This window comes from Balaenoptera musculus, chromosome 10 (genome assembly GCF_009873245.2).
Source record: "Balaenoptera musculus isolate JJ_BM4_2016_0621 chromosome 10, mBalMus1.pri.v3, whole genome shotgun sequence".
Classification (NCBI taxonomy): Eukaryota; Metazoa; Chordata; class Mammalia; order Artiodactyla; family Balaenopteridae; genus Balaenoptera; species Balaenoptera musculus.
Window position 1 is genome coordinate 82,528,380 of NC_045794.1, and position 22,829 is coordinate 82,551,208.

General features: G+C 36.2%; 1 protein-coding gene and 1 pseudogene across 2 annotated transcripts in view; one reads left to right on the forward strand and one right to left on the reverse strand.

Annotated features, from left to right (window-relative positions):
• The window catches only part of ANKS1B (ankyrin repeat and sterile alpha motif domain containing 1B), a 953,137-nt gene that overhangs the window by 768,462 nt on the left and 161,846 nt on the right, over positions 1 to 22,829 (reverse strand). The gene's annotated exons all lie outside the window — the stretch shown is intronic.
• Positions 9,613 to 10,185, forward strand: LOC118901960 (annotated as a pseudogene).

Here is a 22,829-nt window from a genome sequence, read left to right on the forward strand (position 1 = left end):
CCAGATCTATAGATCAATTCATCCAACAACAGCAGAATACACATTCTTCTCAATATCACATGGACATTCACCAAAATAGACCATATTCTGGGCCATAAAACACACTTTAATATACTTAAAAGAATAGAAATCATACAATATCTGCTCTCAGATCACAATAAAATTAAACCAGATATCAATAACAGAAAAAGAATTCCCAAATATTATATGTGGAGATTAAATAACACTCTTCTAAACAACACATAGGTCAAAAGAGAAATCTCAAGAGACATTAAAAATATTCTGAACTAAATGAAAATGAAAATAAAGCTTATCAAATTTCGTGGGATCCAGGGAAAGCAGTGGGTAGAGGGAAATTTATACCTTTGAATGCATAGATTAGAAAAGAAGAAAGTTCTAAAATCAATCATCTAAGCTTCCATCTTGGGAAACCAGAAAAAGAAGAGCAAGTTAAATCCAAAGTAAGCAGAAGAAAAGAAATAATAAAAATTAGAGCAAAATCAGGGACTTCCCTGGTGGCGCAGTGGATAAGACTCCGCACTCCCAATGCAGGGGGCCCGGGTTCAATCACTGGTCAGGGAACTAGATCTCACATGCATGCTGCAACTAAGAGTTTGCATGTCACAACTAAGGAGGCTGCGTGCTGCAACTAAGGAGCCTGAGACCTGCAACTAAGGAGCCCGCCTGCCACAACTAAGACGCAGCACAACCAAATAAATAAATAAAATTTTTTTTAATAAGTAAGTAAATAAAACACCAGACCATAAGGTAGAATTCCAAATGATATTTTTTTAAAAATAGAGCAAAATCAATGAAATTTAAGACAGAAAACCAGTAGAGAAAATCAATAAAATCAAAATCTTGTTCTTTGGGAAAAAGAATCAATAAAACTGATAAGCCCCTGGCCAGGTTAACTAAGAAAAAAAAGACAAAACCTACTAATATCAGATATGAAAGAGGGTACATCACTACAAATACCATGGACTTTAAAAGGATAAATAAGAAATACTACAAACAACTTTATGCCCACAAATTTGGTAACCTAGATGAAAGGGACCAATTCTTTAAAAGACACAAGTGGCCAAAACTCACATAAGAGGAAATAGGCAACCTGAATAGACTTTTTTTTTTTTTGGTTTTTATTTTCTTTTTATTCTCTTTTCATATTACACAAATTCTCCCTAACAAATATATGTTGCTTTTGTGACCAGAAAAAAAAGTTTTAAGAAAGGATGCAATGCCCAAAAGGAAAATCTATATGATCACTATTTACTTACATCTGTGTCAGATAAACATCCTATTACTGCCATAGCTTTTGCTTCTCATGCTGTATCAAAGAATGAGGTGAACTTTGAGCTACATCTCTTCAATAAATCCTCTACGTACAGAAGGAGAAGTTCCTCCTCCTGCAAGTCATGTTTCCTCATGTAAACTCTTATAAACTTCTCGAAGATGGAAGGAATAAGCTCGGGGGCCAGCACTTTATCAAACATTCGGAATACAATTGTGGTTGTATCCTCCTTCTCAGAATCAGAGAGGGCCAAATTGCAGCTGTATTTCCTATGCAGTGTGATTAACTCTCGCAGGTTATTTAACAAAGTCCTTAACTGACATACTTCCTCTGTGTTTTGATAATCCAAGGAACTCCAACACCAAGAGGACACCAATCCTAACTCATATGGTTTTTCTGCTGTAAAAAATACCTCTGCCAGTTGAAGCCCATTTTCTGGCCACTCTGCCTTATCAGTTAGTTCAAGGTTCCTGGCTGCTTGTTCCAATCATTTTGCAAGAATTGTCTGTCCTTCAGGTACAGTCCTTTTCACAAATGGGATCACATCATTTTTAAGCCATGGACAAAGCTTTTGCAAAGAGATTGGTGTAGAAATTGAGTTGAGCACGTTCTCAAGCATTTTCACATCAAATCTGCTTTCAAAGTTTGCCCGATGTCTCAGCCAAAGGTACTGTGCACAAACAAGGTTTCCCTCTCTTAGCTGTAAAAAAATATCCTTAAGGTCATCTTCATTATTCAGAAATTCAATCCAAGAGTTACCACTGAATTTTTCTGGTCCAAATGCTCCATAAAAAGTAGTCAACTTTGCATGAGCCCTCAGTATCTCTTTTAAGCCATCAGAATAGACAGGAACAGTTTTATCTTCTTTCTTCAAAAGTCTGGTTTTGGCATAATTAGCATTTCCTGGGTAGTTTCATAGGTTATCCATTGAGCCTCCAAGCAGTAATTCACCACAAATTCATTGTCCTGGATTTTATGCAGATTTTCCTTAGCTTCATCTACAAGTTTTTGCCATTTGACCTGCTCACTGGTGTCCAGAGAACTCAAAGCTAGTTTCTCCAATATGTCATTTGATTTTACTTTGCAAACAAGCTCAACATCTAGTCCAAACTGAATGGCAAAGCTCTCAGCTTCAGCAAATCTGTGTTTGTGAAGTAACCAACTCAGCCTGTTTTCTGGTAAAGCTTCTGTAAGACATCTGAGTACTAAAACAGAGACTGAGTCTTCAGATAGTTTTGGATCATTTTTGCAAATTCCTTTCATAAGGTATATGGTATCTGTGCTAATTCCTGTTTGGACCAAAGAAGAAACACTAGATACTTCCAAAGAATACAGTATTTCCCTCATAGGTAATGAATAGACCATGAGGTTTCTCATCTTATTAGTAGTAGTAGTTGTCAGAGCTACTAATATGAGATTTGTAATCCCTTGCCACATGACTGATGAAGGCTAATCTGCTTCTGTGGTGAGAAGAAACTCTGCTATGTGAAGGGAGGGCCAGTTCCACATGGGAGTTAGGATGTAAATATCCCATAAGCTCAGCACATTATTGGTATCAAAAACAAAAAGTAGATTGTCTATCAGCTGGAACTACTTTGCACCTTCATAATCTCTGCATCAATAACACTCTTCACTTAGGTCATCTCTTTCCTAGAAGAATCTGGTGCCCATTTTGAGAATGCACAATTACCAGTTCCCCCAATTATCACAGGGATTTCGCTTGCTAAATCACCAGCCACAAGACTGAGACAACCAAGGGTATGATAATTTTCAGTAGAAATAAAACTGGACTTGATTTGTCCTTGTAACTTTTTTGCCATATGGAAGTCTACCTTTTCAATCACTTGTTGAATTTTTACAAGCTGAAGGTTTGTAATACAAAAAAATCCATTGTTTGTAAGAAGCAACATATAAAAGCTACCTTCATTTGAACTATCTTCCCCAATAACAAGATTCGGTAAGAACACTGATTTTCATCGTTAGCTTTCTGAACAAAAGCGTTGGTAAGTAATGTTTGTTTTGTAAGTTGCCACTTCTCTCCCCAACCAAAAGAAACTTTCCTTCTTTTTTTTTTTGAAACTTTCCTTCTTGACACACGCCAACCACATCCACTTCAGTAACTTTCCGGAGATGTCTGCTAGTAAATCTACTTGATATAAAGCAGTTCCATGTTCTTTTCTTGAACCAACACTTAGGTACCCACTTCCTGTATCATCGTTAGCAGCTCAATGTCGTTCCACATGTTGCTGAGATTGTTTTCCTGAGTCAGAAACCACTGCCTTCCCTACAATTGAAGAAACTAAAGAGGAACACTCAAGTTTATCATCCACCCCCTTCTGGGCTCCAACAGAGCTCCTAGTCTCTTTAGAGCCCATGCCACAAATTTCCTGAATAGACTTTTATCTATTAAGAAATTGAATTAATTATTAATAATCTTCCAAAACAGAAAGCACTAGGCCCAGACGTGTTCATTGGTAAATTCCACCAAACATTTAAGGAAGAAGTTATACCAATTTTCTACAATCTCTTTCAGAAGACAGAAGCAGAGGGAATATGTCTAATTCGTTCATTGAGGCCAGCATTGCCCTAACATCAAAACCAGACAAAAATATTGCAAAAGAAAGAAACTAAGACCAATAGTCTCAAGAACATAGATGCAAAAATCCTCAACAAAATATTAGAAAATCAAATGCAACAATATGAAAAAGAATTATAAACTACAACCAAGTGGGATTTATTCCAGGTACGCAAGGCTGGTTCAACATTCGAAAATCAATTAATGTAATCCATCACACTAACAGACTAAAGAAGAAAAATCACATAATCATGTGAATAGATGCAGGAAAGTATTTAACAAAATTCACAACCACTCATGATAAAAGCTCTCAGTAAACTAGGAATAGAGAGAAACTTCCTCAAATCGATAAAAAAAAAAAAAAACTACAAAAAACCTACAGCTAAAACATTTAATGCTGAAAAACTCAAAGATTTCCCACTAAGATAAGGAACAAGACAAGAATAACACTCATACCCCACTTTTCATTGTACTGGAATCCTTCCTAATGCCACTGGGAGAGAAAAGGAAATGAAACATATAGATTAGGAAGGAAGAATTAAAATTGTCTTTATTTGCAGATGACATGACTGCCTATGTAGAAAGTCCAAAAGAATCAACCAAAAACTCCTGGAACTAAGTGGTTACAGCAAGGTTGCAAGATACAAAGTTAATATACAAAAATTAATTGCTTTCCTAACATACCAGCAATGAACAGTGGAGTTTGAAATTAAAAACACAATACCATTTACATTAGCAATTAAGAATTATTATTATAAATCTACAGTAATCAAGACAGGATGGTATTGGTGAAAGAACAGACAAATAGATCAATGTAACAGAACAGAGAGTCCAGAAATAGACCCACATAAATATAGTTGACCGACCCTTGACAAAGGAGCAAAGGCAATATAATGGGTCAAAGATAGTCTCTTCACAAATGGTGCTGAAACAAATGAACAACAACAAAAAAAGAATCTAGACACAGACTTTACACTCGTCACAAAAATTAACTCAAAATACATCACATGGGACTTCCCTGGCAGTCCAGTGGTTAAGACTTCGCCTTCCAATGCAAGGGGTGTAGCTTCGATCCCTGGTCGGGGAGCTAAGATCCCACATGCCTCGCGGCCAAAAAACCAAAAAACATAAAACAGAAGCAATATTGTAACAAATTCAATAAAGACTTTAAAAATGGTCTACATCAAAAAAACAAAAAAAAAATAGATCATAGACTTAAATATAAAGTGCAAAACTATAAAACTCCTCGAAGATAACATAGGAGAGAATCTAGATGACCTTAGGTTTGGTGGTGACTGTTTAGAAACAACACCAAAGGCATAATCCATGAAAAAAAGAATTGATAAGCTGACTTTATTCAAATTAAAAATGAGATACCACTACACACCTACTAGAATGGCCAAAATCCAGAAGACTGATGACATCAAATGCTGGGGAGAATGTGAAACGACAGGAATTCTCATTCATTGCTGGTGGGAATGCAAAATGGTACAGATACTTTGGAAGACAACTGGATGGTTTCTTATAAAATTAAATATATCCTTACCACATAATCCAGCAATCATGCTCCTTGGTATTTACCTAAGGAGTTGAAAACTTATGTCCACACAAAAACAAATTTTGCTATATCCATAAAAAGCAATGCTACTCAGCATTAAAAAGAACAAACAACTGATACACAGATGAATTTCAAAAACATTATGCTGAGTGAATAAAGCCAAGACACAAGAGAATGCATACTACTTGACTGTATTAATATGAACATCTAGAAAATGCATAACTATAGAGTAAGCAAACAGATCAAAGAATGCTTGGGGCCTGGGTATGGACGGGACTGATTGCAAATGTACATAAGGGAACTTTTTCAGATAATGGAAATCTATATCCTGATTGTGGTGGTAGTTTCAATATAGTATACACTTGTCAAAACTTAACAAATTGTATAACTATAATTGATGAAATTCATTATAAATAAATTACATGTCAATACAAGAACAAGAAATGAAGTGTCAGGCACCAAAATTAATGTTTGATATTTATTTTCAAAAAAGTGAAGGTGGCTGTATTTCACAAAATATTTCACTCTGCATTTTCCTGAAATATTTAGCCCCCTTTATTATATTTAACATATACTTTTACATAAGGCTTTGCAGGAACGCATCCAGTTCCAGAAATGAGAACTGCTTCTTGTACCACCACCAAATATAGTGCTTTGTCAGGAACCAAGTGCTCTAAGACTTAAAGATGGAGGAAGAGACACAGCACATATAGGTATACTCCCAGAGGATTATACCATTAATTTTTTTGTTATATATACACTACATTACTCTGGGAACACTGAAGTTAATCACTGAAACCAAAATGTAAGAGGTTTTCTGTTTTTGTTTTATTGTAAGAAGGAAACAAAACAACTGATTCTTGGTATCTGAGTTAAGTAATGAAAAACCTAAAGAAACACAACAAATATAGATGGAAGTAAATAAACTGCCATTTCTTTTCTCAAAGGAGATCTTGAGAATAGAATGGGAAAGGGGAATTACTATAATTAATTATAAACATTTAATATTCTCAGGGGGCTAGGTGCTGTACATAATACAGTGGCTAAAAGTTAATGAATGGTACTGATTTGAAACATATTATACCTAGCTTCTTTAGATTTCCAATAAATTATTAACACTATTTTATGATCAGTCCTGTTTTTTCCCATTAGAATTACTTCATTTATTCATTAATGAATAAATGACTGTGAAGCAAAATTGGAAAATTATGTAAATCATAGATAAACAAAAAATAAATGCTGGGCTTTTTTTCCCAGTTAATGCCAAGCTGTTTCTTCAGGATATGTGGCATTGAATAAAACACCCAGGCAGGGTTAGATCATGGATCAACAAATATTTATGAATCTCCTTTCACAATACTATATCCCCATGTGGTAGGATACACAACAAAAATATTGTGGGGTCCCAGGTATTTTAACTTTAGTTGAGGAAACAAAGTACAGACATAGATCCAGGTATACATCACTAATATCATTTCTTCAGGGCAACCTTGGCGCACATCTGCTCCCTCATATGTATATGACTATTTAAAATGTACCTGCCGGGCTTCCCTGGTGGCGCAGTGGTTAAGAATCTGCCTGCCAATGCGGGGGACACGGGTTCGAGCCCTGGTCTGGGAAGATCCCACATGCCGCGGAGCAACTAAGCCCGTGAGCCACAACTACTGAGCTTGCGCGGCTGGAGCCTGTGCTCCGCAACAGGAGAGGCCGCGACAGTAAGAGGCCCGCGCACCGCGATGAAGAGTGGCCCCCACTTGCCGCAACTGGAGAAAGCCTTCGCACAGAAAGGAACACCCAACACAGCCAAAAATAAATTAATTAATTAATTAATTTAAAAAAAAAATGTACCTGCCAATGTTTGCATTGACCTCTTGAGATCCCCTTCTCTGAAGAAACTAAAATGAAGTGCATCCTTCTGCTCTTAAAGAACCCAGAGACTTTTTTTTTTCACAACAGTGTTCATTTTGGAAAATATGCACCTGCCAGAAGTAACAATTTAAAAAGGCGGGCAGAAAAAGAAGGAAACAGAAAGAATAGAGGGAGGAATTAGGCATTTAACAATTTATCCAGAAAAGGGTACGAGCACCTTAATTTTATAATGTCATGAGCATAAGCATATGAAAATTGGGTTAACAACACAAAGCCCTATGAAATACAGTAATGCATTCCCAAATTCAAATCTTTTTATGTAAAAATCCATTGTATTAAAATGTATTATATATATCCTTTTTGCTACTAAATGAATGTTGATTGTACTCTAAGTTTTTACTGATGAGAATAATTAGAAAAAGTGGGAGCAAGGGACAGCAATACAAAAAGGATATCTAGATTTTTCTACCTAGATATTTTACCTAGCAATACAAAAAGAAGATAAAACAAAAGCAGAGCAGGTAAAGAAGCTATTGCATCAGATCTTACTACCTTTTGTATTATAAGAAGAGAGGTTGCTGGTACATACATAGAGTATGCTTCCAATATACTGTAAGATCATTTCACGAGGATCACATTGACACTGAGCTGGTAGAAGTCAATAATCACATGTCATAACATCAGAATCTGACACAGGAGCACATACTGAAAAAGACCTCTCAGTATGAATATATCTACGAAAAAGCAAATAAATGTACAGCCATGACACTGAAACTGAGGGAAACAGAAAGTCTAAGAAGTTTCTAATGATCAAGTGATTACAAATGGAATAATTTTACAATGCTCATCATTGCTCATTAAGATGTATAATATGTCATCTTTAACCTTTTATATAGTGTTCAGTCTTTATTTTTTAATTTTAGTGAATCAAACTTGTGTATTATAATAAGATCTTTTCTAAATTTATTTGTGACCTCAGTAAAGAGAAAATGAGTCCTAAATTAGTGCAATGGCAATGAAAAGAGCAGATCACAGAAAATGCTAAATGTTCCAGCTTCTTAAGGGTGGATGACGATGCTTCAAGGCAATTTAGAGGAAAATATAAGAACTTTCACATTTGAATATGTTGCAACACGAGGCACTTCTGATGCATTCAGACCAAGATGCTGATACAATAAGTAGTTTTAAATGGATCTGTAGCTCAGGAAAAATATTTAGGTAGAAAAATTTGAATCCATGGTATTCAATTGTGGTGAATATCAACATCCAGGGACTGAAAGGATAAAGAGAAGTCAACCAGTCAAGCAGGAAAGGAAAGAACCAAAAGATTAATGTGTTATAGGCACCGAAGGAGGAGAGGGAGTGATGAGAACTAAATAGATCTTCAGCATAAGCGTACAAGGCACACTGGCTTAGACATTATAATGTATTGCCTATCCTTTCTATTGTGAAGAAAATCTTGAAATATTAAGGGTAAATATAATGAAACAATGCAAAGTTAATAGAAAAGAACAAGTATCTGAAGTTTCAGCTCTGAATAGAAAAAAGAACAGTACAACACCACTACTGAGTCTTCAAGACAAATTATAATGCACATAAAAATGCTTTGAGCTAAAAAACTCTTAGAATTAATAAACTGCCTGGTTATTCGATATAGATCCACATGACTTACACTAAAAATTCATTTACATTCTACAGAGGAAAAATATTCATTTTCTCCCCTCTTTCTAAAAGGATTTTTGAACTCTGGGAGAAAGTTTATGATGATTAATAGAGTGCTGCCAGAAATCTGTGTTTAGAGAAAAAAATTTAATCTTTTATACATGAAGATAATACTTCAGGCGCACTCTCAGTAAAAAAAAAATACATTTTGAGGATTTTTCCCAGAGAAATTACAAGTTATATTGGATTTTCTAGAACTTTCTTACGGGGCAGCATATCATACTCTAATTAAATGGTTTCCTGGAGGTAAGCACAGAGTATATGACCTGCTTCCAGGCTCTCTTCACGCTCAGCTCACCTTGAGTTTAGTGCCATGATAAACTTTCTGAAATGCCACATCTAATAATAATGTAACAGAGACAATATTTTGGAAATATTAAATCAATGAATGTTTCCATTCCCCCTCAATTATGATACCTTCCATTTCCCGATAAGATTAGGGGAATCTCTAGTCAGTGAAATTTATTCCTCATTTTCCCTGGCACAAACAAGAGACATTCTAAACTCTCTTTAAAGAAATGCTATGTCTGGATCTCTGTGTGGGGCACATGGGCCCTGACTGCAAAGGGGTGTGTGCCTGGAAGCAGCCTAAAGGCCATGGCCACTTTGGGAATTTGGCAGACATAGATTAGAGACACCTACCAGAAAGCTTCATTGTTGGCCTTCTGGGAACTTGTTCCCATGAGAGCAGAAGCTCTGTGAGAGAGGTAGTTAAATCTTTAAAAAAAAAACCAAGCAGCAAAGGAACATTTGAAAAAGAGGAAAGCCTAGCCAGGAGCTAATTCCCTTTGAGGATTTTATTACCCCTGTGAGTTCTTGGATAAAGCGAAACAGCAGCCTCAGGTGGAACTCCTCTTGGAAGAGATGAGATGAGAGCTCAGCTTCTGAAGAAGTATTCCCTGTATAAGCAGTGAGAGCATAAGATGGAGAGGGATGTCATCAGGTCCATGCTTGGTCCCAGCAGGAAGCTCTGCAGGAGCTGCAACTTGCACCCCAGGGAGCTACATGCGGATGCCATCAAATGGGACCCCAGTCTATTCCCCTTTGAGAGGGAAGGGGCCAGATCACATGGTGCCAGAAGGCCAGTACCACAATATCATCAAGGTGTGCACACCAGTGGAGTTCAAGAGAGAGCTACAGGCAGCCGTCCTCAGAACACACTGCTCTTGAGAGTCAGAATGACCAGATTTCAAGCCTGCTTTCCATAGAATCATGCATGCTGTTAATAAATATAAGTGGAAGGAAGGAAGGAAGGGAGGGGAGGAGGGAGGAAGGGAGGAGAGGGAGGAAGGGAGGGGAGGAGGGAGGAAGGGAGGGGAGGAGGGAGGAAGGAAGGAAGGGAGGGAGAGGGAGGAATGGTATGTCCAAAATGGTGTGCCCGTGCAGTGGGTTAAAAATGGTTCAGAGAAGTATCTGAGTAGAGAATACTTGAAATAGCCTCCCACAAATCTCCCACAGCTGTAGTGGTATGCAACAGAGAACAGAAAGGTATCTGGATTCCCTAAGCCCTTTGGAAAGTGAGTGAAACACAGCTGAAATTTAAGCAGTAAATTCAATTGCTTAAAGTCACCAAGTTACTAATCTGAGTAAAGACATGTTTACCTCCAGAAACAGTTTTATCCCTCTCCTTCCCAAAATCTTACAGTGGCTTCCAAACATCTATTTAAAAAAACTGAAATTCTCTCATCTAGCGTTCACCTGTCCCAAGAGTTCCAACCCTATCCCTCTTCACTCCACAATATAACACAAGCATTTCTAGTTGATACAATTAATTGTTGATACTTCTCATTCAGTGCCCTTGCACCTGCCAGCCTCCTTTTGATTAGGTCATATCCATTGCTAGTTTCAAAACCTAATGAAATTCCAATAAAAATTAATTTAAAAAAACAAAGAAAAAATCTTACATCAAAATTAATATTTTGAATATTAAAAGATCATTTTAATCAGATGGCTAATCTCAAAAGATAGGAGAAGTTGAAACGCTGCTGGAAAGTGTTGAGTAGGAGGGAAGAAAAATAAAACAATCCAAGCGTACATTACATAGTCTCTTCATTGAAATGCTATTGGATTAAAAAAAGCCAACAAAAGAAAAAACCTAATGAAATTATCTAAATTGTCCCTTAATAAACTATAATTTACCTTTCTGGAATACAATTTGGCAACCTATATAAAAGCCTTAAAAAGATAATAACCTCTGTCCAGTGATTCAATATTTCCAAGTAAATATAATCAAAGATACAGGATTTATGCATAAAGGTATTCATCAGAACATAATTTGCAACAGTAAACTACTGGCAACAATCTAAATGAATGTGTAGTTCTGAGTCAGGAAAAGAGTGAAAATAAGAATCTCAATAGGTGATGATTAAAAATCATTCTAGTACATTCTTATAGTTAAATATTAAACAACCATTAAAACATTTAATCACATAGGACATAATGTTAAATGGAAAAAGTATACTATGTATTCATAGAAAGATTCCAATTTTGAGTATATATGAAAATTGTATTTTATTATTGGGCTAACCATGCAGGCCTGAAAGGCCTGTACTTGCCCAGCTTCAAGACAGAAGAAAAGAGTCCAGAGTCGGCAACAGAGACATAAGGGTTTAATGGATGGGGAGCTTACACGTCTGAAGCAAGGTGCTGGAGCAACACCCCACTGTGTGTGGCACATGGCTGGCAGGACATGGCGGCAGTCTTCGCTCACAGGGGCAGGGGGAGGTTACAAGTTATGGGGGAATTGACTTCAGGTTGGCTCATCAGTTACCAGGGAAACCAGCAGAGGGGCATGCCCCTTTAAGCAGAGTGGAGAGTTCTGATCTAAAGCTAGAACAATCATTAGTTGGGGCCTGGGGCAAGTATGTAGGAAGGTCAGTCATTCGAGTAGGGTGTAGGTGAGGCAGGGATTGGTCGAGCAGGGGATGTACGGAGAACAAGAGAACAGCCATTCTGGGTGGCCTGACCATACATTTATGTACACGAATTAATATGAGAAAATGCACAAAAAGGTTAACTTATTTGTTCATGCCTTCAGTGTCCATTCATTTAAAACACACATACACATTTATTTACTATATAACTTCTCTAAACAAAACAGGCATGGTCTTCGCCTTATGGAGTTGGTGGTCTAGTAAGGAATATATATTTATATGTAATTACAACAAAATTGTATGTATATATTCATTTTTTGTTTGTTTGTTTCTTATCTGTCTCCATTACAATTGCCAACTCCATGATGGTAGAGATCCTGTTTATCATGTTTGTCACTGTATTCCCAGCATCCATCCACAGAGTCCAGAATCATAAATATTACATGAATGTAGAGGAAGCCCAGAGATTAAATAGAAGCATATCAGCAGCAGACCTAATGTAGGAGGTGTGAAAACTTTTTTGAGGGCAAGTGCCATTTAAAATAAGGCCCTGAAGGATCAGCAAGAATTAGCCAGATGAAGAGGGTTGGGAAGAATGTTCCAGGTAGAAAATAGCTACAGGTAAAAGAGAAAGTGTTCGCTGAATTCACTGAAGCAAACAATGTTTATTTCAGGGTGTTTATAGGCAATTTCTTTTTCAAATTTTCTTCAATGAACATGTATTTTTGTGGTAATCAGAGAAACAATATTCTGAACAAAACAGATTTAAAATCTCTGATTTTTTGGAGATCACCCTGACTCTAAATGTTTATTTTCTTACTTTGAATTGTCTTTGCACTTAACATAAAAACTGAACAAATTATTGTAAATTCAATGTTCTACTCTAGAAATATCTTATATTTCCTTAGAGTTCAAGGCCTTTCAGGTCAATTATAATGTTTTCCTTTCTTTTATTTTGTATATTCCATAGCACTGGTACTGTGCTGTGTACCCAATATTTATTTAAAAGCTGGTTAAATAATTTATATATATGGATATAAACAGTAATCAAACCCATAAAACCTATAATTCTGATCTTATTATTTGATTGCTAGTTATTGTTCCAATGACTTTGCAGAACTAGTCCCAGAGGAATCAAAGAGAATTATTAAAATTCCTTTTAGATACATCTTTGCTGAAGAAATTATCTCACTTGATATAAATACTTTATACTTGAATTGGAACAAAAATTAATGCCATTTATTGTCCTAAAATCTCAGAAACAGATGTTTTGATTTCTTTCCAAGATAAAGAGGAGAGAAAATATATTCTTATGGTCAAAGTAACCATGACTACAGTTTTCAGACACATTAACAAGTGTTATTTTCATACACTCTGTGTTGGTTAAAATAATAATCTATTCTTATAAACAAAATCTGTTTTTGGTGAACTTTCCTTTCATACTGCAGCACAACGCTTAAAATTATTCATCAATCCAACAACAAGTAGCTTCTAGGAGTAATTATTTTTCCCACAGTGTGGAAAATTCTTAAGGGAATAGAAGTGCCCTACCCCAAAACATTTAGAATTGCTACTTTGGTCCCTTTTAACATTGTTCTTTCCATTCTCAAGGGTGAGGAATACTTCTCGGCTTCACCATTCAAGGCCCAGATCTGAAGGGTGGCACAAATGTGATGGTGGTTGTCAGGGAGAAAGAGGCACAATGCAGTCCTAGTCAAAGCCAGTGAGTCTTGCTCCCCCACACAACTGGAATATAGACCCTCATATCTATGATGACATTTCACAAACAGAGCAAATAATGTGTACAATTATTTAAACTAACACTCAAATGGACTGAAAAATGGGTTCACATTTCCAAAGAACCTGTGTGAATAAGGAGAGCACGATATTATACTTTAAGACTCTCCTCTGTTCTTAGTAATATCATGGTGGCTTTATTATTATGAGAAAGATTTTCTCCTTTTTGAGAGGTTTCAGCTCTGTTCATTTTAACAAAACTGTATGATTAGAACCATCTTGGTAAATGATCTAAATCAAGGAAACAATCTACATAATGACAACTAGAAACGTGTGAATATTATATCTAAAGTATTACACTTCGAAGTGAATGGTCCTGTCATGACAAAGCACCAAATGGAAGGAGCCTGACCATTAATTCACTACTGGGTGGTGAGGGAATTTCATTCTGCTATTTACCCCAAAACTCGAAGAAGGTATCTGACCTAACATCTGAAGAAAGATTGGAAATGGAAAAAATGTGAAAAGAATTTTATTTTTCTTTTTATCCTTGGCCAGAAATTATAGAGGAGATTTTGTAATACAGGCTATCAAAAGGTTGAACCACAGAAGAAGACATGGAGGGGGATAGGAAGAAGAGAAGAAAAAAAGAAGAGGAAAATGAAGATGATGATGAAGAAGAAAAAGGAGGTAGACTATGAAAGTCCTCATCAAGTAAAGTGGCATTACAGTTATCAAAGAAAATATTAACCTTGGTTGTCAGAGACCAAATATAGATAACTGAACCCAGAATTTTGCAATTCAGAATTTTAGTGTCTTATTGAAAAATGTTTGAAATTCAGACACCCAATAAGATAATTTATGAAGAATACTTAAAATCATCTCATTAATGAAATGGTTAGGCATCAAAAAGGAACAGATGTTCTCTGCAATAAATACCACACTATAGCAAATAATTTGCTCTTAAAATACTTAAGAATTCTTCTCATGCAAATCCTAGCATATTAATAAAAGAAAACACTAATTGACTGCAACAAATGATCCTTAGTTAAAGCAATTCAAGCGATCAAGAAGTAATTATAAAACATGAATTGCTAAACTAGTAGGAGACAATATTTACACTTAGTTTCATTTGTTAAATGAGGCAAAATGCACATCTTGCTTCAAAGAATATTTCAACAAATTTATCAGTAGGATTAGGATGTGACAATAGCATTTAAATTCCATAGAAATTTATTATAAGGAAACTGCCTACCCTGACATTTCCCCACAATTAAAGAAAAGTGTTCTTATTCATAATGACTAACCTTTCCTTAGTCCTTTCTGGTTTACAAAATGCTTATATACACATCACCATTTATGCTAACAACCAGGCTGCATGATGAGTGTTATTCACCTCTGTCTTCACAGAGAGGCAGCACAGCACACAGACTTTGATGCTGAAGTCCATGCTCTGTCACTGAGTAGTTTGTGACTTTGGGCAAGTTATTTAAACTCTCTGAATCTCATTTTCCCCATGTGTAAAATAGGGGCATTTATCTGCCTCATAGGGTTGTTATAAAGATTAAATTAATCAATAACTGTGAAGTGCTTAGAACAAGTGGCACACAACGAACGATGAAGTTAGCTATGATTACTACAGATAAAGCTGAGGTTAAGAAAACTGGCTTAATGTTACATAGTTAATAAATAGAAGAGTCGAGATTCAAATTCTAATCTTTTGCATAAAGTCTGGTAATTTTAAACAAGCTTTAAAACTCAATCCAAACAAGGTAAAGCAATATGTTATTCCTGAAAGAGCATATAGATTTTGGTGCAGACTAGGGCTCAAATAAGAGCTCTACCACTTGGGGAAGTCACATAACAACAATTAGCCTCAGATTTACTCAACTGTGAAATAGACGTTAATACATAACTCATATGGTCATACGAGAATTAAATGAGATCCAAATGGAAGGACTTTATAAGCTGAAACTTGATTCTTGACAATATTTGGCTTTGTTGGAAATATTTTAAGTTAAGAGGTCCCAAACTGTTGTGTTACAGTTGCCAGCACAACACAGGACATACAGTTAGAAGGACCTTAACAAGTTTGTTCCCTATTGCAATAGGTACGACTATGTTGAAAAACTCTAATGAGCATCTGCTCTGGTATCATCAGCAAATTATGTGATAAATGGTATAAATGCTGGTGTATTTTATATTCTTTTCCTAGCAAAAAGTAAAAATTAATGAGATGAATATCTCATCTTAAATACTGAAATAGGGACTTCCCTGGTGGCGCAGTGGTTAAGAATCCACCTGCAAATGCAGGGGACACGGGTTCGAGCCCTGGTCCAGGAAGATCCCACATGCCATGGAGCAACTAAGCCCGTGTGCCACAACTACTGAGCCTGCGCTCTAGAGCCTGTGAGCCACAACTACCAAGCCCGAGTGCCACAACTACTGAAGCCCGCATGCCTGGAGCCCATGCTCTGCAAAGAGAAGCCACTGCAATGAGAAGCCCATGCACCACAAGGAAGAGTAGCCCCTGCTCGCCACAACTAGAGAAAGCCCGCACGCAGCAACGAAGACCCAATGCAGCCAAAAATAAATAAATAAATACAAATATTTATTTGTAAATAAATATTTACAAAATGTAAATATTTACATTTAATATGAAATATGCAAAATGTATTTTTTAGAAAATGAGAAAGCCTATCAATAATATCATGTATCAAGTGGTTTTAGAAAATACAAAACTAAGGATGTTCAATTTAACAAACTAGCATTGCCACAGCCTAGCTAAGCATTCCGAGATTATTCCTTTAACTGTATGATCCCACACATTAACTCATATCAAAGGAAAAGGTTTCAAGTAAATCTACCTGGATTTAAAAATGTCCCCATATGACACCTTTTAACACCTTAAAATTAAAACAATTTAAGATAAAACACACATGCTTTGCACATAATACATGGCATACATCTTTTTTTTGTGTTGAAACTCACAGAATCCTTCAATTCTATAACTGAATTAATTGTAGAGAATTTACTCATCAACTTTCTAAATTACTTAAATTTTTCCAAGTGTCTACAATCAACACAGTTTGACTCTTTGGCAGATGTTTGACATCAGTTTAAATAGATGCATGGCATCTCTGAAATGTGAGTTGCTGGGCTCCAGGTTTAGCTATGAAATGATTTTAAAGCCAAAAACTTCCTTGCCAAAACAAATCATTTAATAAACTCCTGGATATGACTAAACATGTATGTTGTTATTTTCAATATACGTAGGTGTATTGGCTGCCTAGCACTACCATAACAAAGTACCACAACTTAGTAAAAACAGCAAAAAATTGAAAAAACAACAGAAATTTATTCTCTCACAGTTCTGGAGATTAGAAGTCTGACGTCAAGGTGTCAGTAGGATCATGCTTCCTCTAAAAGCTTTAGGGAAAAGTTCTTCCTTGCTTCTTCCTTCTCATGATACCAGCAATCCCCATTGTTCCTTGGCTTACACCTGCATTACCCCAATCTCTGCCTCCATCATAACATGGCCCTTTTTCATCTGTGTATCTCTCTGTGTTCTCTCCTCTTATTATAAGACATAAGTCATATTGGATTTAAGATCCATCCTACTCCAGCATGACCTCATATTCACTAATTATTATCTGCAAAGACCATATTTCCAAATAAGTCACATTATGAAGGTTCAGTAGACACAAATTTTCAGGAGGGGGGACACTATTCATCCCAGTATAGTAGCTTTAATATTTATTTCATGTAATTTTAATCTCTAAAATATGATTTATCTGTAAAATTCTGTGATTCCATAATTGTAAGACCAAAAAATTAACATATGTCTAGCCCAAAAATGTACATTAAATTTTTTCTCAAGATTACCAATTTTCTCATGGATATTTATTACCAAATCAGTTATTACTATATATAAAAATACCTCTACCTCCTCATGCTTTTGGACTTTACCCATGTAGATCTTTAATTTAGCTAGATTACTTTGACCTAGGACAGGACAAAAAAAGAGAAGTAAGGAAGCATCTATGTTGTTAGGATTAGAGTGGGGGACAAGGAAGGAGACCAAGAGAGGCCACTGATGAGCAAAGAATAGAATCATTCCTCTTGGACAGATTCCCAGGAGTAGAATTGCTGGGTCATATGATAAATTTATGTTTAACTGCTTAAGAAACCACAAAACTATTTCACCAAAGTAAGTGTGCAATTTTAAATTCCTACCAATAGTGCATGAGGGCTTGTTTCTCCACATCCTTGCCAACAGTTAGTATTATCTGTCTTTTTTATTGCATTTGCCTAATGACTAACAATGTGCCAGGCAGTCTGCTAGGTAGTAGGTATATGGCAGATAGTAGCTAGGTAGTAGGTTATGTAACACATAATCACTGCAAAGCATTTAATGTTATAGAGAAAGAGAGAGAGATAAAAAGATAATTACACCATAGTATATTACATGAACACACACCATTACGTCATATCTTTTACTAAATAGTTTTAGGAAATTTGAACATATTCCCTTAGGAATGAAGAGTTTTGTGAAGACTCAACTAAACAAAGCCCAAGATTATATTCAAGTCATTGGCCTGTCAAGTATTTCTTCTACATACTTCTGATCTTTAATGTAATCATGTAAGACATTCTCTCTACTTCATCTTTATTGAAAGGCATTTGCAATAGTATGGAGTACAAAGTAACTCTACATTTAAGTTTCCTCAGGGAAAAATGTCCATTATTATTTTAAGAGAATTTCCACAAAGATGATTTCAACAATAATAGATTTTTCTGATGAATGATAACAATCATTTTTGATAGACTTTTAAAAATGTCAAATGGGTCCTATGAAATGGAGACTGAGGCAGATGATAGCATCTCCAGCAATCAGCAGTCCTGAATACTTCTGTTGAATAAAACTGAATAGTTCTGTACTTCTTGGCTTCTATGATTGCAAATCCATACAAATGAGCTGCACACATGAATAAGTTTTCTTTAACTAAATGTTAAATTGCTTTTTCTTTTAAGTCCCTCATCCGGCCTACATGTGAACTCAGTATAAAGTGAAATAGGGGCAAGGAAATGTGGATCTCTTGAATTATGTACAAAGTTGGTTTTTAAAGGCCCTACCAAGAGGTAGGGAATTACAATCTGAGTCTTGAAGCCATAAGAACTCCATTATAGAGATGAGAGCTAATATGCTGTCAAATTCTACAGATAAAAATATAATTTCACATTTTTGGAGGATGAAGGAAAACCAGATTAGGCATTTTGAGAGTTCCAGGTAAGAGAATAATGATTTAATAGCAAGGCCTATGGTAAAAGGTACATTTTATTTATTTATCCATTAAATACTAATCAAACTACTAGCCAGGCACTTGGTATAAAAATAATTCTCCATTCCTTCAAAGAGCTCATACTCCAGTTAAGAGACAATCATGAAAACAATTAAAATACAGTTCTCTATGGGCAGCTAACATTTATTGAGCACATACTATTTACCAGATATCATATTTACATAGATTACCTCATTCAATCCTCATAACAAACGTACGAGGTTGGTACCATTATTATTCCCATTTCATAAATAAACAAGCTTAGAGACATAACCTGCACGAAGTTACTCAAACCATCTCTAACTGAATCAAGTGGCCAGTATCCCTAACCATTGAGGTAGTTATACTATATCTTATACTCCTGCAATAAATGTAGGAATATTAAAAAGCAACAACAAAACAAACAAACAGCAGGCACAATGGGAAAGAGTGCTGACTTGCCAGAGAGAGTTGGAAAGACTTCACAGAGTATGCTCTAAAAATAAACAGGAATTTTTCAGACAAAAAGACAGAGAAGAGGCATTCCAGGTTGAGGGTAAATAATGTATTAGAGCAGTAAGTATTCATGGAAATAACAGGAACAGAAGTTGTGTAACAGGGAAGAGCAAAGCTGACTCCATATTGGATCTATTCCTTCAGCTCTAACCCTTGTGCTCTGTTGCCTGTGCTTAGTCATGCTGGCTCTGAACCTTAGTAAAAAAATGTTGCCTAGAGCCTGAAATATACAAGATAGCCCATTCCCAAGGCTCTGACCTTTAAAGGTACAACACTTTACCATTCATACAGAGATAAAAAGTTGCAGAACACAGAATAACATTTGTCCTGTTGGAGGTTTATAGGAACATTGTGACCAGACCTAGGTGGACAGCTGCAAAGGATCCCAGCACCGAGAAGTTTGCAACAACCAGCCATACCCTCTCCCCTTTTAGTATAAAAGCAGCGTGAATTCTAACTCAGGTAAGATGGTTCTCTGGGACACTAGTTCACCACCTTCTAGGTTTACAGGCTTTCCGACTAAAGTCGCTATTCCTTACCCCAACAACTCATCTCTGGATTTATTGGCCTGTTGTGCCTCAAGCAATATAAGGTTGGACTCAGTAACAGTTGTGTTAGTTTCCTATTGCTGTTGTAACAAACTACCACACGCTTTGTGGCTTAAGGAACAGAAATGTATTCTCTTACAGGTTTGGAGGCCCACAAATCTGAAATCATTATCACTGGGCAAAAATCAAGGTGTGGGCAGGGCCATACTCTGGGGGTGAATTCGTCCCTTGCCTCTTCCAGCTTCTGGTCACTGCCAGCATTCCTTGGCTTGTGGCCATATCACTCCAATTTTCAAAGCCAGCATCTTGAAATTTCTCTGTATCTGTAAAATCTCCCTCTGACTCCCTCTTGTAAGAGTATATGTGATTGCATTTAGGGCCCACCCAGATAATCCAGGATAACCTTCCTATCTCAAGATCCTTAATTTAATTACATCTACAAAGACTCCTTTTTCCAAATAAGGTAACATTTACAGGTTCGAAGAATTGGGACCCAATGTCTTTGGGGGTCATTTTTCAGCCTACCAGAACAGAGATAAGAGTCACCCAGGCTCGTGGAGGTGGAGGAGGCATGGGAGTCATGCAGGGTGTGAGAGGTGTGGCAGATGGGAGAAGTAAGATAGCAGAAAGTAGAAGAGGCTAGAAAGTTGAGCAGGAACCAGATGATAATGACTGGATTGGCTACAGAGAAGTTTATCTTATAGGTGATGGGTACAGTTGAAGTGTTCTGATTTGCAGCATGACACTGTGATATTTGCATGTTAGAGAAAGATCCTTACAGAGTTAATATTTTGAATATTAAAATATTAAATACTAATATAAAATATAAATATTTTGAAAAGAAATTAGTAGGAGGCCTAAGATTTTAAAACTCTTTTTTTAATTATTCAGGGAGAAAAGGAAGAGATGGATAAGATATGAACATGGTTATTATTGACTGAATGTAGAGAAGGAGATGGGGGAATTTAGGATAAATCCTAAATTTCCAGTTTGGGCAAGTGGGTAGATAGCGGGAGCAAGTGAGAATAGGGAATACTGGAGGAGGTGCAGAGGGGCAGGATGAGTCTGGCTTTGGACCTGCTGATTTAGAAGTGTCTGTGTGACATCCAAATTAAGATGCTGGTAGATAACTGGATATGTAAGTCTGGAGAACAAGAGAAAGATTTAGAAATTTAGATGTGTACATCTAAATTTGGAAATTTAGATTTAGGAATCATTGGCCATGATTATGGTGGAAACTTTCAAATGGTCAACAACTTGATGTTAGTAGAAAGTACTTTTTTGCTGGTACCAATGTGTTTCAAGGCAATTCCTCCATAATTTTTACACTTTCATGAATGCTTCAACTTGGTCATTGTTGAGTTTTAGCCACCTACATTGTATCTAATTACCTAACTTTCTTTAGACACTGCCTGCACCATTTTGGAAAATTAACTTACTAAAGTCTACTTCAGAGAAAACAGATTGTTTACTTTTCTATTTATGTCTGGGCATAAGTAATTAGGGTCCTAGTGCTAGGAACCTCATAAATGCTGAACAGACCTGCCAATCCTAAAAGGCTTTAGAAAGGAAAAATTATTCCTTATATGAATCCTCTAGAGAACCAATGATGAAAATTTACCCTAGCCCAGTGGTGCTTAAAACTTTTCCATCTCATGACTGCCCAAGCCCTACATCATTTCTCCTACAAAACCAAATCACATAACTGTAGTATTTTGTACTGGTGGGAAGGGAAGAAAGAAATTATCATCTTTATGAGAGCACAGTGTGCACTCAATAAATTTTGTTGAAAAGGGAGCACCAGGCAGAGACTGAGAACAAAAAAGCTACAGGAAGATTCTGGATTCTGAGGATTTAACAAGCAGGTGCTTCTGTGGTCGTCAAATCACTATTCATAGATGTGTTGTTCTGGGCCAGAGATTCCTGCTCTGAGAAACAATGCCTCAGCCATTAGCTTCAGGAGACATCAGTCACTCATGCTAGGACACAAAGTTAGCTCAGGAGGGATTTCAAAACTTAAGTGGGTCAAAAATTGCTTCTAAGCAGGTCTAAGTTAATCTAAACTAAAGCTTGAGAAAATCAAAGGAATTCTAAGGTCCTCTGAATTCCCTACCTACATCTCCAGCCCTATTTATATCACTTCTTTTTTTCATGTACAAAATCCTTTGTCTCAATGTAAATGATTTGTGAATTGCTTCCTATAAGACATAAGAATTCCTGCCTATTTTCTAACATCACTCCTTTTACCCTGCAATGTCTTCCCTTCTCTCTGCTTTCAAAGGTCAGTCTTCAGCTTGAATTCTACTTAATTCATGGATATTTGCTGCGACCATACCAACTATCAGTCAAAATGTCTCTTCATTATTTCTGCCATAATTGTAAAATTTGGAACTCAGCAAATGCTGTCCTGCATTTCTTTTATGTATCTGTTCTATGCCCCTAACCAGATTAAAAGCCCCTTTGGATGGAGTCAGCAAAAATATTTTATTGTGGTACCAGTGTCCAGTAGGGCTCAATAGATGGCGATGATAAAGATCATCTGAAAGAAGATTCTATAACATATTTCAGTCTTTTATTCTAGCCTATGAAGATGGTTTTTAATTTTTTACCAAATTTTTAATTCTGTGTAAACTTTTCCAATTAAAATTTCTACCTCTTTCTTACCAATACAGTTTTATTTTCATAAATGAGATCCCCTTGCTATATTTCCTTTAATAACTCTACTCCATCTCTCAAATTTTAAACACTGCCTGAGAAAAAGATAATTTTACATAATAAGATTGTATATTTAGCTTAATTTTTACAGTATCTCATTATAT